The sequence below is a fragment of the Amphiura filiformis genome, chromosome 12 (genome assembly GCF_039555335.1).
Source record: "Amphiura filiformis chromosome 12, Afil_fr2py, whole genome shotgun sequence".
Taxonomy (NCBI): Eukaryota; Metazoa; Echinodermata; class Ophiuroidea; order Amphilepidida; family Amphiuridae; genus Amphiura; species Amphiura filiformis.
The window spans coordinates 4,784,810-4,799,925 of record NC_092639.1 but is presented as its reverse complement, the minus strand read 5'-3'; the positions used below and the strand labels follow the sequence as shown (position 1 = coordinate 4,799,925).

The window sequence follows — 15,116 nt, the reverse complement described above, 5'->3', positions numbered from 1 at the left end:
TTTAGTACACAATTTGTTACCGTTCTTTTTTATGGACCTTTTCATTTTACATGTAAAGTCTATGGAGATTAATATTAGAGAAGGCTGTTAATTATGGATGCTATAGCCTCATTTTAGGCTATTTTAAGAACTTACAAGTTCATAAAAAATGGCAACAAATTGTGTAATAAGGGACCGTTCATTATTTCCACCGGAGGGGGGGCCGGGAGAATACATGGGGGGGTCAGATGGTTTTGGTCTGGCAAAAGGGGGGTCAGATGGTTTTTAGTTATTGAAAGGGGGGGTCAGATGGTTTTGCACCTCAAAAATCCTGGAGCTTCCGGGGGCTTCGCCCCCTGGACCCCCATCTGGAACATTGCCCCTGGACCCCTGACCATTAGATTTGTGCTTTGCGTTTCAAACATCGCAGCATCGTGCGATGAAATTAAAATGTACATTTTAATTTCATCGCGCGATGTTGAGATGTTTTAAAAACATGTGGGGTCTGCATCTCCTTTTAAGGTCATTCTACCGACCTTGATTTTCCAGCAGCCAATCAGAAGCGTGCACGAAATTTCCACCGCGCGATGAGAATTTCCACCGCTGAGCTCGTAAAAACCTGGCTCAGATTCCTTATAGTATCGCATCGCGCTGCGATGTGGAGTCAGGACCGGGCTTTACACTATACAAAGACTCGCCCAAACCACCATGACAGTAACTAGCTTGATAGTTTGATAAATGAAGAAATTAAACTTATTTGATTTATTCTGTATGATTTGATTTAAATTACAACCTCTTTACAAAAGAAATTTTTTGAAGTAATTGATTTAAATTAAAAAATAAAATAAATTCATTAAAAGTAGTATTTCATCCAACCCTAAATTGTTAATCAATTTACAGCCATTTTAGCCTAATTACATAAAACCAATGAATTATAATAATTTTGACCCCAAGTTTCCAAACCTGCCACTTGAAAGATTGTTCTTGGTGCAAACTTTAATCACTCAGTCTAAATGGATAATATCACTGTGGTTTGTTCAGGGACCTGTAGTATTGTAGTACATGTACTAGTGGGAGCACAGGGTGGCAGTTTGAACCAAAAACTGTGTACATGCATGTGAAACAAATAATATTGTAAAAAAACAACAAGTTTTGAAGTTAAAATACCCTGTGGGGTTCTACCTGCAGTAGTGTAGCCAGCAGGGGAAGGGGGGTGCAGAGTGCCCCCATGACAAAAAAAATGATAGAAAAAAGTGCCCCTCTGACAAAAAATGAAAGAGAAAATCAGGAGGGCAAGGAGCCCCTTTTATACCAAAATTCAGACCAATCATGGGCCAATATAGTGTAAAATACAAAATTTTTGCCCGCTATGCGCGCACATTGTAAAGATAAAGCCATTTCTATCCTGATAATGGCCGAAAATAGTGTAAAATACCAAATTTTCTGCGCGCTACGCGTGCACATCGTCCCAATAAAGCCTTTTCTGAAGCTCAAAGACATACAGTCTGTATGTATTGTTATGATGCAACTGTAATTTTTTCCGTCTGTGCCCCCGAAATTTTATTTTGCCCTCCCCTGACCAAAAAAGCTGGCTACGCCCCTGTCTACCTGGTTGAAGGTATATGAGGATGTGCCATGATTTTGGGGTCCTTTTCAGCGATTTTGGTATATTGATGGGTGGCTATTCAGTAGAGACCAATATTTGGGGAAAAGTGCCCAATTACTGCAATTAGGGTAAATTTAGGTGCTTTTTGTGAAAAATTGATAGCCGGGTGGCAAAAACAGCAAGAAAGGCATAATTTTTCAGCCTGGTATGTGGCAGTGACGTAGTGTGTTGAGGCAGCTGATCTAACATGCGCCCATCTATTGCGCGTCATTACATGTACACGTGCATATGTCAGCACTTTAAGCATCCACTAGCTACTGTGCCTATTTTAAATGAAATGTACACTGACATCACTGCTACATACAGAGAAAGTCAGCATTCAAAGGTCTGCGTGGCACATCCCTGTAAACCAAAATTACAAAGACCCCACTCCTCCACGGCAATACCCTTTCTTTTTTTTTTTGGTGGGGGGGGGGGTCATATGATTTTCATGTAGCTCGGAGGGGGGTCATATGGTTTTTATTATCGGAGAAGGGGGGTCATATAGTTTTCGGTGGCGACTTTCTGTCTGCTCCGGCCCCCCCTCCGGTAGAAATAATGAACGGTCCCTAAAATAGAAAATGCCACTTGAGCAAGTCCAATTAAAAATACGTCTGGAGTGGGGGCTATAGCTAAAACAAAAAAATGTCCTACACCTTAGGCCAAGTAAAAAAATAAACATATTTCACGTCCGGGTTTTTGAAAAAAAAAGGAGGAAGAGGGCCTTTTATTTTGTATTTTTATCATAAAATCAGTGTAAATACCCATAATTAGAGCTGTTTTAGCGTATACAATAATGCCTGGAAAAAGGAGGAGGCCTCTTTTATTTGTTGTTCTGAGAGATAGGCCCCTCTAACTATCACAAAACCTTTAGACTATAGAAAGCATCTCTACTTCCTAGACATATTTTTGAAAAGTTGTAACTGAATTTCAAAAATAAAAATATAATTGAAGAAACCTCAAAAAAGGAAGCGGGAGGGGACGTGAAACATGTTTATTTTTTTATTTGGCCTTAGTGGTTATGAAACAAAGGTGAGGGTCATGAATATGTCAGTGAGCAGAGTCGATTTTTATGAACCCCTTCCATCGTGGGCTGAAAATTTTGTGACCCCCTATTTTTGGCGGAATATTTTGATGACCGCCCTTTTGTCGCATACCAGAGATAAATTTCCAAAAAGTTAAGAAATGTGTGTTTGATGGAAAGGTGTGCACAGTACAGAAACATTATTTTGTCATTGTAACTAAAGATTGTAAAATTTGTGATGGAAAGTGTAAATGTGCTCGTAGGGCACCCACATTTTAAAGTCACGCCCTTTCACTCGTTTTCAGAGAAGAACGGCAGCCCTTGCTCAGATTGACCTTGAATGCCTTGTTATTCTGTTAATGAGCGACATATACAAGGAGCTTTGTTTGTGCAGACCAATGTCTAAGGCGCGTAATCGGCCAAGCAAATTCGCACGTCTGTAGTTATGTTTGTCAGCCGCTTGAATCAGCCAATCAGAACCAGTGCCGTAACTACGGGGCAGAGGGGGGGCAACGTAGCGTGCCTGGCGCTACCCTTAAGGGGCACCAAATTGACCAATTCAGCATCGATTCCGCGCCCTCCAAGCGATGAAAGTCAAAATTTTCAGCACAAAATCTATTGAAAGAACATTTTAAGACCGATATTCAACTTCTAGTAACCAAAATTAATTAGTGGTAGGCCTTATTTGTCCAAAATTTTGCGTGCAAATGTTTAAAAAATTTCCCACGTCTAAGATATTCTGGGGGTGTAGGGCTAAATTTTTTTTCTTGCCCCAGGCGCTACCAAACCTAGTTACGCCACTGATCAGAACCCTACTACCGTGTTGACACTGTGCCCACTCTCAAAATGTAAACAAGTGCCATTCTTCTTTGAAGGAAACTGTAGTAATTATAACCTCCTTTTTGGTGTAAAAAATTATGACCCTCACTATTTTTGGTATACAATTTGTATGACCCTAGTATATTCATGACCCCATTCTGAAGAAAATGACAGCCCCCTAAATGCACAAAAAATTGTCTTTTATGCAAAGGTCATTCAGCACTTTTGAGCCAACCTGAAGCATTCATCCTTGTTCACCTTAACTGATATTGGAGGTCAAGCTTCACCTCGATCAGCTTACTTTTTGCTCACAAATTTGAAGTCAACTTTCACTATATAAAGTGTTCTGTTGGGCCAAGCTTCACCATGCATCCAAAAGGATTTTCATTGTCTCACCATTTATGCGTTCAATTTGTCACCATGCATCGGTTCACGATAATATAATGCCTGAAAGCGAAAGCCAAGTTTAACCTTAATCATACGAATGCTTTTATTAGTTCAAGCTTCACGCAGAAGTTCATTTTGATAAGTCTAAACTTAATCATCGTAAAGCTGTATCCAAGAAGAAGAAGAAAATAGTGAAGCTTGACGTGGCTTGAGGAGGGTACTGAGTTCCAAGATTCACAATGATGCCCACATTAATGTCTACTGGATCTTCTTATTGTGGGATAGCAACCCCTGTAAACATGGTAAATGTATTCCTTATTTTTAAGATGCTCGCTTGGCTTCTGTAACAGTATCCACATCAAGTTGTGAAGCAAGTGTGTATGCTGTGGATAGAAAAAAATACGATTATTATTGACATATCTCTGTTGAAATGTTCTCATTCCTAAAACACTATTACAATGTACCAAATCATTGTATATATTATCTTCAATTAATTGTCACCATAATTAGTTCCCTTCTCCTAATAAACAAGAAATCAAGGGCTCAGGGACATAACATCTTAACTCAAAATTGCTAGTTTGAGTGCACTGTGTAAATACAAACCATGATGTAGATCTATATGATTTTGTGTACATTAAAATTTTCATATTAAAATCTCATTTTCATCACAACGATACTGTGGCGTATATTGGGGGTGCCACCAGTGTTCGAAATATGCCTCGAAAAGTTACAGGCCAGCCAGGCTTGACCTTTTAAAAAGTTACCGGCCAGCCAACTAGATGCCAGTCAGAAAATTTCGGCCAGGCCAAAAGTTACATGCCAATGGCCGACTGACCGGCCATATTTTGTATGCTGGGTGCCACCCCCAGTCCCAACCTTTCCCTGGTTCTGGAGTAAGGTGCATCTCATGCCCCTCTTGTCAAGCAAATTTCTTGTCCCTAGTCTCAAAACATGCCATTGGTCAATATATTACTGCATACCAAATTTAAAATTATTCCAAAATCATAATAGGGGCCTCCGTGATGCTGAAATTGTTGGTCAATGACCATACCCTAATGTTTATGTTAGAAATTATTGCTGCCTTATGCATTTTAGTTCATGCAGTTAGGACTATTAATGAATAAAGATGTAAAAAAAGCATACTTGTCTCAAAATTAAACATAAGGGAGCTATCTACAAAGACCAAGTTTATGTAAACACAAATGGCTGCCTTGTGCTGTCTTTACTGTGTAATTGTGAAATTGCTAAAATATTCATAACTTTCCTATTTGTGCTATAAACTTTGACCTGTTAGGCAGATAATACTAAAGACTTGAGATCACACACTTGCATCTAGACCTTGCTCAATTTGATGAGACAACACACACAGGCCTGATGAGCTCGAGGGTAGCCTTGTTCAAGGCCTTCTAAGATTTCCTCCCTGCTTGAACTATTTTTGGGCTCATGAAGTCAGTGAGGGCCACAGATTACAGCTATTAATGACCGTGCGTATGCTGAAAAATTGAACTTGGGCTCAGTCACGAACCGCTAAACAGCCTTGTCTCGCCATACGAGCTGCAGGCACAACCCGAGTTTGATTGTTCAACTTAAAACACATGATTATAAGCAGCCACAGTCTGTGATGGTCATATCATGGACAGGGTTGTAGCTAGGATATTTTCAGTGCTGGGTGGCATTTGATGAAAATCTTGCATATTTATTTATTTATTTATTTCTTATTTAACCTGGGGTGACCAATCAATGCACTGGCATTGTTCTACCTTGGTTCCCAGGTGGAAATTGTTTGCCAAAATAGACCAAATTCTTAACTAATTCAATAAAATGCTGCAATTTTGGCCTCTGAGTGGTGGGCTCCAATGCTAAAATTGGAGCTGAGTGATAGGCTCCAAAACCGATTGGTGGGCTCTACCGCCCACCACCGCCCACTGTAGCTACATCCCTGATCATGGACTTGCCAAGCCCAAAAGTTGTGATAGGATTCAAGTGCTGGTCATGAGGGAGGAAACTTAGAGGGCTAGCCAGAGGGCTGAGGTTCTTCAAATCTTGAGATTGGATATCTTCGATTGGCACTCATGAGGAAATCAGAGCTGGGTTTTACTCCATGCTCAACGCTCATTGATATTGAGGGCATTAATGTCATTGAGTGATGCTTTGGTACATGTATGCTTCAGAGTCTCAACATTCTTGGGGAAAGGAAATCAGGACCATATTGTTTATCTCTGGAATATGAAGTGTGATCCAAGGATCATGCACATTGCACAGCTAGATCAGCAAGGGCTGCAGATGGAGTCATTTCTGTAGACACTGATGAGGGTTTCCCAAATCCAGTTTCAATAAGGCATATATGTGTCATGATTATTTACGTCATTCTGCTTCATACTTTGCCTTTCATCTGGCCTAGCATCTACAATGCTCTAGAATTTTAAACTTCTGAGTTTGCTCACCACTACCTATCCACAACTTCACGATATAAACCACCTCTGCTGAGAACTCCCATCTGAAGATTTGAAGAACCTCAGCCTCCATTCTTTTAACATATTGGGTGCTGTGACTGCTGTCTCATCAAATTGAGCAAGGTCTATAAATGTGCAAATGTGCGATCACTCTTCTGTAGTAGTATCAGCCTAACAGGTCAAAGTTGGCACAAAAACAGTAACGTTATGTATTCACAATTACACAGTAAAGACAGCAAATGGCAGCCAATTTTGTTTACATAAACTTGGCCTTGTTATTTTTTGAGTAAGACTGTTATTTTGATCATCTTTTATTCATTGATAGTAGTAAGGACTAAGTTACTAGTACAGCAGTCATTTGTAATGTACACAATGCATGAATAAAATAGCTGCCTTATGCATATGGTATGGCTATTGACCCCCAAAACGACTTTGGAATAATTTTAAATTTGCAATGGGGACAAGAAATTTGTGTGACATGAGGTGATGGGGGGCGCGAGGTGTACCCTATTCTGGAGCCACTGATTTTGTTTCTAGATATTTGTGTAACTGCATTTCACAAAATGACCAAGTGATAATTTTGACAAGTTGGTACTTTCACAGCTTTGGGGCACATCCATTTTGTATCCTTGCCCTTGGCGCACAACCCCTAGCTACACCAGGCAACATGAAAAGAAACATATATACTGGGAATAGCTGTTCTTACCAACAATGGCTGGTGTGTGTCATTCATGGTCTTGTTTGATCACATCTAATCCTGTTCTGCCCCACTGTAAAAATCATCCATCAATCTTCTACATAGTTTTGCAAATGTCTTCTCCATATCCAGTGTACTTGGAAACACAAACACTGCCATGCCTGGAGTAAGCTCCACCATCTGGAAGTAGTAAAACAGTTCAGTATAATTATAACACTTACTGGCAAAGTTCATGGAGATTGAATGAAAGTTAAAAAATTGGCTCAAATTTATTTAGCTGTCAACGTCACACAAGTAGCCTACAGGTACTGTATTCACCATAATTAGTTCCCTTCTCCTAATAACCACCCTTAAAGAAACTTTTGAAAGACAGCTGTACAACTAAATTCATCAAATGTCTAAATAAAAGTATACCTCAGTTCTAAACAGTGGTGGCACTACTAGGGGCAGGGGCATTTGCACATAAAAAATAATTTTATTAAAGAACATCCATGGATCACTTTGCAGGGTCTTAGGCAAGATTTGAAGGTTTGGGTGTGTAAATTGAAAAAACTGGGTGTGTAAATTTAAACATTTGTGTACAAAGTATAGGCCATGTGGGCAAAAACTGGATGTGTACAAATGTGGGTGTGTAACATTTGCTGGCTGCCTAAGCCCTACAATCAAAGAAATTAATGTTGGTACACTCGGGCATACTAAATGTAAATCGCCACCCCTCTCCCCCAGTTCAATGTTGATGAAAGCACTTTTTCCATTGGGCTCTCCAGTCTCCCCAACATTGATTGAGGGGAATGGGGAGGAAGAGGAAAGGAGAAGGTATGTACTTCTCATCAAACATAGTTATACTAATTTCACTTAACTCTCAGAGCGGCAATGAAGAGTTCCAACATATTGTCAAGGTGTACCAACTATTAAATTCCTTGATTGTAGCTTCCAAGACTATTTGTGGTACTATTTGTGATTTATCCTCAGAATGGATAAAATAAAAATCAAATCAAATGCCTTGATCAAACTTCATCCAGCAGGAATATCTCCAATATTCTACATTTCAATTTTTTATTTACGATTTAGCAAAGGAATATACTATAGATAATGCATGATGTATATATCGAATTTTTTATATGATGTATTTTATTGACACGAAATTTGATACAGGTAAAATATGCCCTTCCTGACTGCCATTCTGCCCTTTTTTATGTCCTCTACCAACGGCTAAATAGTACAAAATATTGCACCAAATGGCGTCATTTGCACCTCAAATTTTTTAAATCGATAGCTTCACAGGGGGACACCCTCTGGCTCCCCACCGCAGGTGCTAAAGCAGCCATTGAGTGGCACTTTGCTGTTTTCTTTTATTTCATGTGGCACTTCAACATATTTGAGGAAGCCTAATGTACATGATACTTGTTGTGAACGCAGCGAGCAGGAAATTGGCAAAGTGTTTCCGTAACTGTTTTCCTTTATAAAGCCATTTTAGAGTGTTTTATTTAAAAGGCGCCCTTACTTGATAACTCTAGCTTCAATTTCAAATTTTTTTTGCACACGATAGTTACGCATTCTATGCTAGAGTGCATTGCTAAAATGTTTTTCGGTGGGACAGCGGTGCAATCTTTTGTTATATTTATTCTGTTTAAATGTTGAAATTTGGATGAAAGTTATTTTGATGAGTCAACTACAGTACCGTATCTTTTGAGCAAGATTTGCCTATTTTGAACAGTCTAAAATTTTGCTAAAGTTTAATTTTAACAACATTTTTGATGCGATTGTCTGTCGTGATCAGCTGTGTAATTTACTATTTTACTTCTGAACTTCCATTGCTTTACACGGTATGTGTCATGCTTCAGCAAATCCGACTAGATTTTGAATGCAATGGTCTCTAGAATGTAGGTATGCTAGGTGAATTCAAATTTGCCATCAAACTGCATCATTTTATATATCAAATTAAAGCCCTTGAGTAAACAAAGCCAAAACTGAAAACCTTTTTTTTTCATAGCACTTTCCGTAGCAAAGTTACATCTTGTCAAAGATTGACTTTCATCAAACAATGTCAAAAAGATTCAGCTAGCAAAATTCCCCAAAACGGCATTTCGGGGTGTTTCTAGATCTTAGTCTCATTATGAGAGCAGCTTTTTTTAATGGAACTGCTATCAAAATCAAAAATTCCATGTGCTTGAGTGACTTATCACCATAAAAAATCATATATTTGGGTCAAGTGAAGTATAGAAAACATATTTATGTAGGTTTCTTTCTTGGGCACAAGTTTTAAATTTCTATGTAAAAATGCATTGACATTGTCGGCGAATTTGGCTGACTAGCAAATGTGTTTGCCTGGCATACCTAGAATGTGAAGCTATCGGTGAACAAATTCTTGGCTATCTCTTCTCGAGCAACTTGGAGCAAGGCACCCATGTGTGCCAAAAATCACTTGCTCCCCCCTCGGCTCGGCTTGCCAAAATTGCTTGCCCCACCCCTTTCGCTCGATAAAAATTTCTTGGCACCCCCTCCCATTTTACCGCCAGGAATTTTTATAGGGCATTAGGGGGTGCTTATTTTGTACAAGTGGACTTTTTTTTTTTTTTTTGTGGCAATTTTACATCGCACCCACCCCCACCCCGCACCCCCCCCGGCTCATAATTATTGCACAGCCCCTACGTCAGAAGTAGGTATAGTGCAATAGATAGAACAGTCCCCGGCATGCCCGGGAACAGCCCCGACCGAGAGAATGCTAAATATCTTTATGTTTACTTTAAGCTTACCCATGTTGTTACCCGGGCTAAGTTACTAAACACACGTCACACATATTTTTAGACTGAAGTACTTACTTAATATAGGTGATAGCTGCTAACGACGCCTCTTTCTTTCTCCAGGCATGCCAGGATATCAGTAAAAGTAATATTAGTGGATGAATTATTCACTAGAAAGAATAAGATGACTGGAATTCTTCTTCGCATGTGTGTACATATATACCAATCCAGCTGATCAGCTGATTCGTTGATTAGTCTCCCACCAGTCGTAAACCAAACTGGTTACGGCATGTATAGCAAGTCAACCCTGCCATAAATCGTTTTAAATTGAAAGAGATGAAATTCCCCTCAAATTCGCATTTTGAAAAGGAAATTTTTAACTTTATCTGGCTGACCTGATAGCTTATGATTTTCTTAAACAAAATATGGCAAAAAAAATTTTTTGGAAAATTTTTTTGAGGGGTCTTGGACCACGCCCATTCCACCTCCCTTAAAGTTGTGCAAATTACCAGTTTAGTTTGATTTTGTTTACTTACGTTTTTTTAATCTCCATGTGTTATTCAACCTTTTTATGTTCACTCAGCATGCAGGAGAATTTTAGATGCGCTATAAAGAACATTGTAGGCTTTACAAAACTTTAATGATAATTTTAATGAGTTAAATTAAATAAAGCCTAGTAGAAACGAGATGCAAGGTATCTTAATATTTTAATGACATTATCAATCAAAGTTTGTTTCCTCCATCCCCTACACAAAACCCAATGGCATATAAATATTTAAATTCCTCATCAAATTTATAATATGCTAATTAATCAGGGTCGGTACAATTTGTGACCCTACTTCTCATACCCGATTTTTCATTATTCATACCCCACCTGAACCGACTTATTTTTTAAGTTTTGTGAAATATTCGCAACGAATTCAGTAGGTAATTTTAATTTAAAAATATTAAATAGTAGGGTCACAAATTGTACCAACCCCTACGCCACTGCTAGTACATGTTTTGAAATATCTGAAATAGAAGATGTGAGTGACTTGTAGCATAGCCTACATTACTACAATGCAACCCACAGGTATTACTATAGGATGACCATCAAAATTTCATATTGTTTTCTGGATAGAACTCATCAACAGAAGTATGAAAATCGGACAAAAACTTTTCGAATTATGAATTTTCAAAGTGTCCCATTCTGACGGTCATTGGAACTGAATAAAATAACAATAGCAAAATTAACACAAGTACATAGTTACCTTTTTATACATGCATTGTGAAAGTGTCAAATAAAAGGGGTTTCTTATGAAATGGCACTTTATAAGTCAATTATCAATTATTTTTTTCAAACAGAGGCACTGAAATCATGCTTTTAAAAATCATGGCCGACATGGCACAAGGTCAACAGTCCAGGTGATTTTTTTTCACACCCAAGAGTTTAAATGTTATTGGGTTTAATATGCGTCAAATAGTAAAATGAACAAAAAAGTTTTGAGGAATTTTTATTTCTGCAGTCATGGGTCAGAATTCTGAAATTTTAAGGACAAAATCACCAAAATCCATACAAGCTGAAACTTGATCAATAATTTATATTTAGTTCTATAAATATTATTTTGTGTATATGTTCCAGTCTCCATAATATTTTTCACAAGTACCAGCATATAAAATATCCCATAATTTATCATAATTCAAATACCAAGGGTGTAGAATTAAGCAACCTTGTCAGCAAAAATAACCAATTTCTCAAACCAGCAAATTATTGTGACTAAATTCAGTGAATTGTTTATGTGCATTGTGCATAGTAAGCCTGTGTACATATGCAATCTTAGTGTTAATTAACTAAAATAATTTGGGACCTATATCAATTATCATTTATAGTGACATGACAAATATATAGAATTTAAACCAGTTGAGTAGGCCTAGTCTTATTTGCATCACTTGAAAGTAAAAATCACTCATCATTCATCATTTATTATAAAAAAAAAAAAACGATTAAAATAAATTAACACAATTGTACACTCTTAAAAATACTCAACCTTGAGTAAAATCTCTTTTGGATGGTAAAAGCTAGGGCACAACCCTTCTAGCATGATCAATTTTACTCAATTTGATTGAGTAACACGTTTACTCGGTATTGTGCAAAATTTTACAAAATCATTTCCCCTTTTGCTGTGATTTTTGGTTTACATTGTGCTATTTTTGGCTTAAAATGTGATTTTTGATTTAAAAAAAACATGATTTGGGTCAAAAACTTAGTTTTTCGTCTAAAATGTGATTTTTGGTCAATAATTTGATTTTGGTCAAGAATGTGATGTTTGGTATGGAAAGGGTTTTGGTCAAAAAGGTGATTTTTGGTCAAAATGTGATTTGTTTATTCTTGTAGGCCTATGTATGTTTCTGTTTTCCTTCTAAAATATAACTTGGTTTGAAATTGGGAAACAGATGAATGATGTGATATTTATTTATTTCATATACATTGCCCACCTAAAAATCCGGACAAGCCTATTTTACATAACATCGATCAGAGAAGATGAGCTCATCTTCACATGTATTTTGATTGCATTTTGTTCCATTCAAAGAATTAGCTAGTTAACTCAGAGTCAGACAATCCATAGAGATGAATTCGTCTGACATTTGGTTTGTAATGGAACATTTTCCAAATGCAAAACATGTAAAAAAAACTCAATGTCCGGATTTTTTAGGCGAGGAACATCATTTAAATATAAATTATTTTTAATAATAATAATAATATGCACTTCTTGATTTATGCTTTTGGATTTTTAAATGTATATTTAGAGTCCCTCTTTCAAATTTTATATTTATGTGTAATCTCGCTATATCATATGCTGATACTTTGGTCAAAATTTACATGATCAGAAAAAAACTATTATTGTCAAAATTTCTGTTTTTGGTGTCATGTTATTTATTAATCTAAAAGTATTTTGGCGACAAAAAAAACTGAACCCACCCTATTATACGGGTGGACCTTTCAACTTCAAGTAGGGTTGGTGTTTTTTGTACTTGTTTTTCCAGAGAGAGGCTATCTTGAAATTACACTAAAATATCACTGGTGAATTTTTCACAAACATATTTTCTATGATTTAAGCAAAATAAACGGTTTTTTTTAATTCTCAAAAACACAAATTCCAGGTCGGTTGGAAGGGTTTTTTCATAGCCTTTGATACTATAGTTATTTTTTTAATTTATTAATTTTGCAACATTTTATAAAACTTAACTAAATATTAACAAAAACTGATGCTAAACTTAAAATTTGTATCCATCATTGAAAATCAATCAATCCCTGAAATTAAACCTGTTATTAAAACCCCAAGCCACGATGGGTTGATTTGTTTTTAATACACAGAATAATATTTTCCCTCAGCTACGGTAGCACCCAAATCTGCTATCCTAAAATATTCTAAAAGCACATAGTAAAATTTGAAAACAGATAACAGTCACAGGGCTACATTTTGTACTGCATTGATGGAAGCGAGGTTTATGACCAATCCGTGTGTGCAAAGTGTGTGTGTGTGCACTATCTATGGTGTGCAATGTACCATGAACAAACAATTACGTAATAGTATTGACTTTTGTTGAACCTCATCACTCCAACCAGAGAGTTTCTCTGCTCCTGGTAATTACTGTTTATAAGTGGTAATTTTCGCGTACAGTTATTTTCGCGATTTGGAGTTACAGAGACATTTTTGCAATTGTTATTTTTGCGATGCTATGTCTTGCCCTATACTTGCAATACATTATTATATATATTCGTGAGGTGTTAATTTCGTCGATGGAACTCCATTTGCGAAATCAGCGAAAATAAAACCCTCGCGAAGTGCGCTTGCTTTCTGTGAACTTGTTTTCATTAAGGTAGTGCACTTGCTAGCTGTTTAAACTTTCATTGAGTAAAGAAACAGCTTATTTTCATGGCAACCGTTTTTTTTGGGGGGGGGGGGGTTGACTTCATTTGAAATCTACACCCCCTGTGTGAGAGACTAAAGTAATGTATTCCATACAGGGTGTATGTCTTTCAACTGGAATAGCCTAAAATGTGAATTATCATATCATGACCTGGTATATGGCCGGATTTACCTTTAGATGGTCCTGTGGGCAAGGCAACATGATTGTCACTCGGCTTCAGTGGCGTAGCCAGCACTTTTTCAGTGGGGGGGGTGGGAGGGGAAGGGGGAAACAAATTTTAAGGGGGCAACTTTTGGCGACAAAATCAGTTAATGTTACAAATGCGCGTGAAGCGCTCGAAAACTTTTGGCATATTGAAGCTAAACTGGTGAAATATGGTACAAAAATGGAATAAAGTCACGCTAAGCCTTGTAAAAATTGGCACTTTTTAGGTTAAAATGGCAAAATATAATGTCAATTTGGTCAGAAACACAAAAAGTCTTAAATGTCGGGATTTGCCACCCCATCCCACAGGTGGGGGGGGTAAGACTTTTCAAAGGGGGGCAGCTGTCCCCCCTGCCCCTGGCTACGCCACTGAATGGCTTTATCGAGTTGCGCGCAAAGCGCGGCAATTTGGCATTTTAATACTAAATAGGCCAAACAAGGGTTAATTTTGGTCTAAAATAGACCAAAAGGGAGATGCAAATTGTAAATTTTGTCACAACATATCTGTCAACTGAGCAGGGAGGGGTCTGATTCGCCACCCTGCGACTTGTTTCCGTCAAGTTGATGTACCTTGCTCTTTTCTTTCCTATTAATAATTAGGGCTTACTCAACAAGAAAGTTGGTTGTCATGGTCATCACTTGGGCTGTCAATCATGATGATTATAACTAGTACCCACCACCTACTTGTGGGTGATGGGAGACCCCCCCCCCCCACATACATATGCGTATACATAATGACAAATTGCATTGAACTGGAAGAGAATGGAATTCCTGATTGCACAAAAGGCTGGAAATCCCGACAAATTATTAATAAAACGATCTGGAATTCCAGCACCTCAATGGACAAAAATGTGGATTATTTTGTTGACCAGAGGCAAAAAAGTCTGGAAATCCAACCAAGGATAAGCACACAATAAACCTGGAATTCCAAAACCCTCTATGCCTTCAGACTAACAAAATGGTGGAAAAATCTGGAAATTTTGTTGACCAGAGGCAAAAAAGTCTGGAAATCCAACCAAGGATAAACACAATAAACCTGGAATTCCAAAACCCTCTATGCCTTCAGACTAACAAAACGGTGGAAAAATCTGGAAATTTTGCGCCAAGCATAGGCAAAATAGGCTGGAATTTGGAACAGCATAAGTAGAATAGGCTGGAATTCCGAGCCCCAAAGACCACCAAAAAATCTGGATTTCCGTTGCCCTCTATAGGGGGGGTGCATGTTTTATCTGGAATAGCCCATTGCTGTACA

At 37.8% G+C, this 15,116-nt stretch overlaps 1 long non-coding RNA gene across 1 annotated transcript; it reads right to left on the bottom strand.

The window, feature by feature from the left end:
• Nucleotides 1–4,028: 4,028 nt before the first annotated feature.
• On the bottom strand, nt 4,029–10,006 carry LOC140165306 (uncharacterized). The gene is made up of 3 exons (XR_011860673.1): nt 9,827–10,006; nt 7,014–7,184; nt 4,029–4,237 (listed from the first exon to the last, which is right to left on the bottom strand). It is a non-coding gene; the product is annotated as an uncharacterized lncRNA (long non-coding RNA).
• Nucleotides 10,007–15,116: the final 5,110 nt, after the last annotated feature.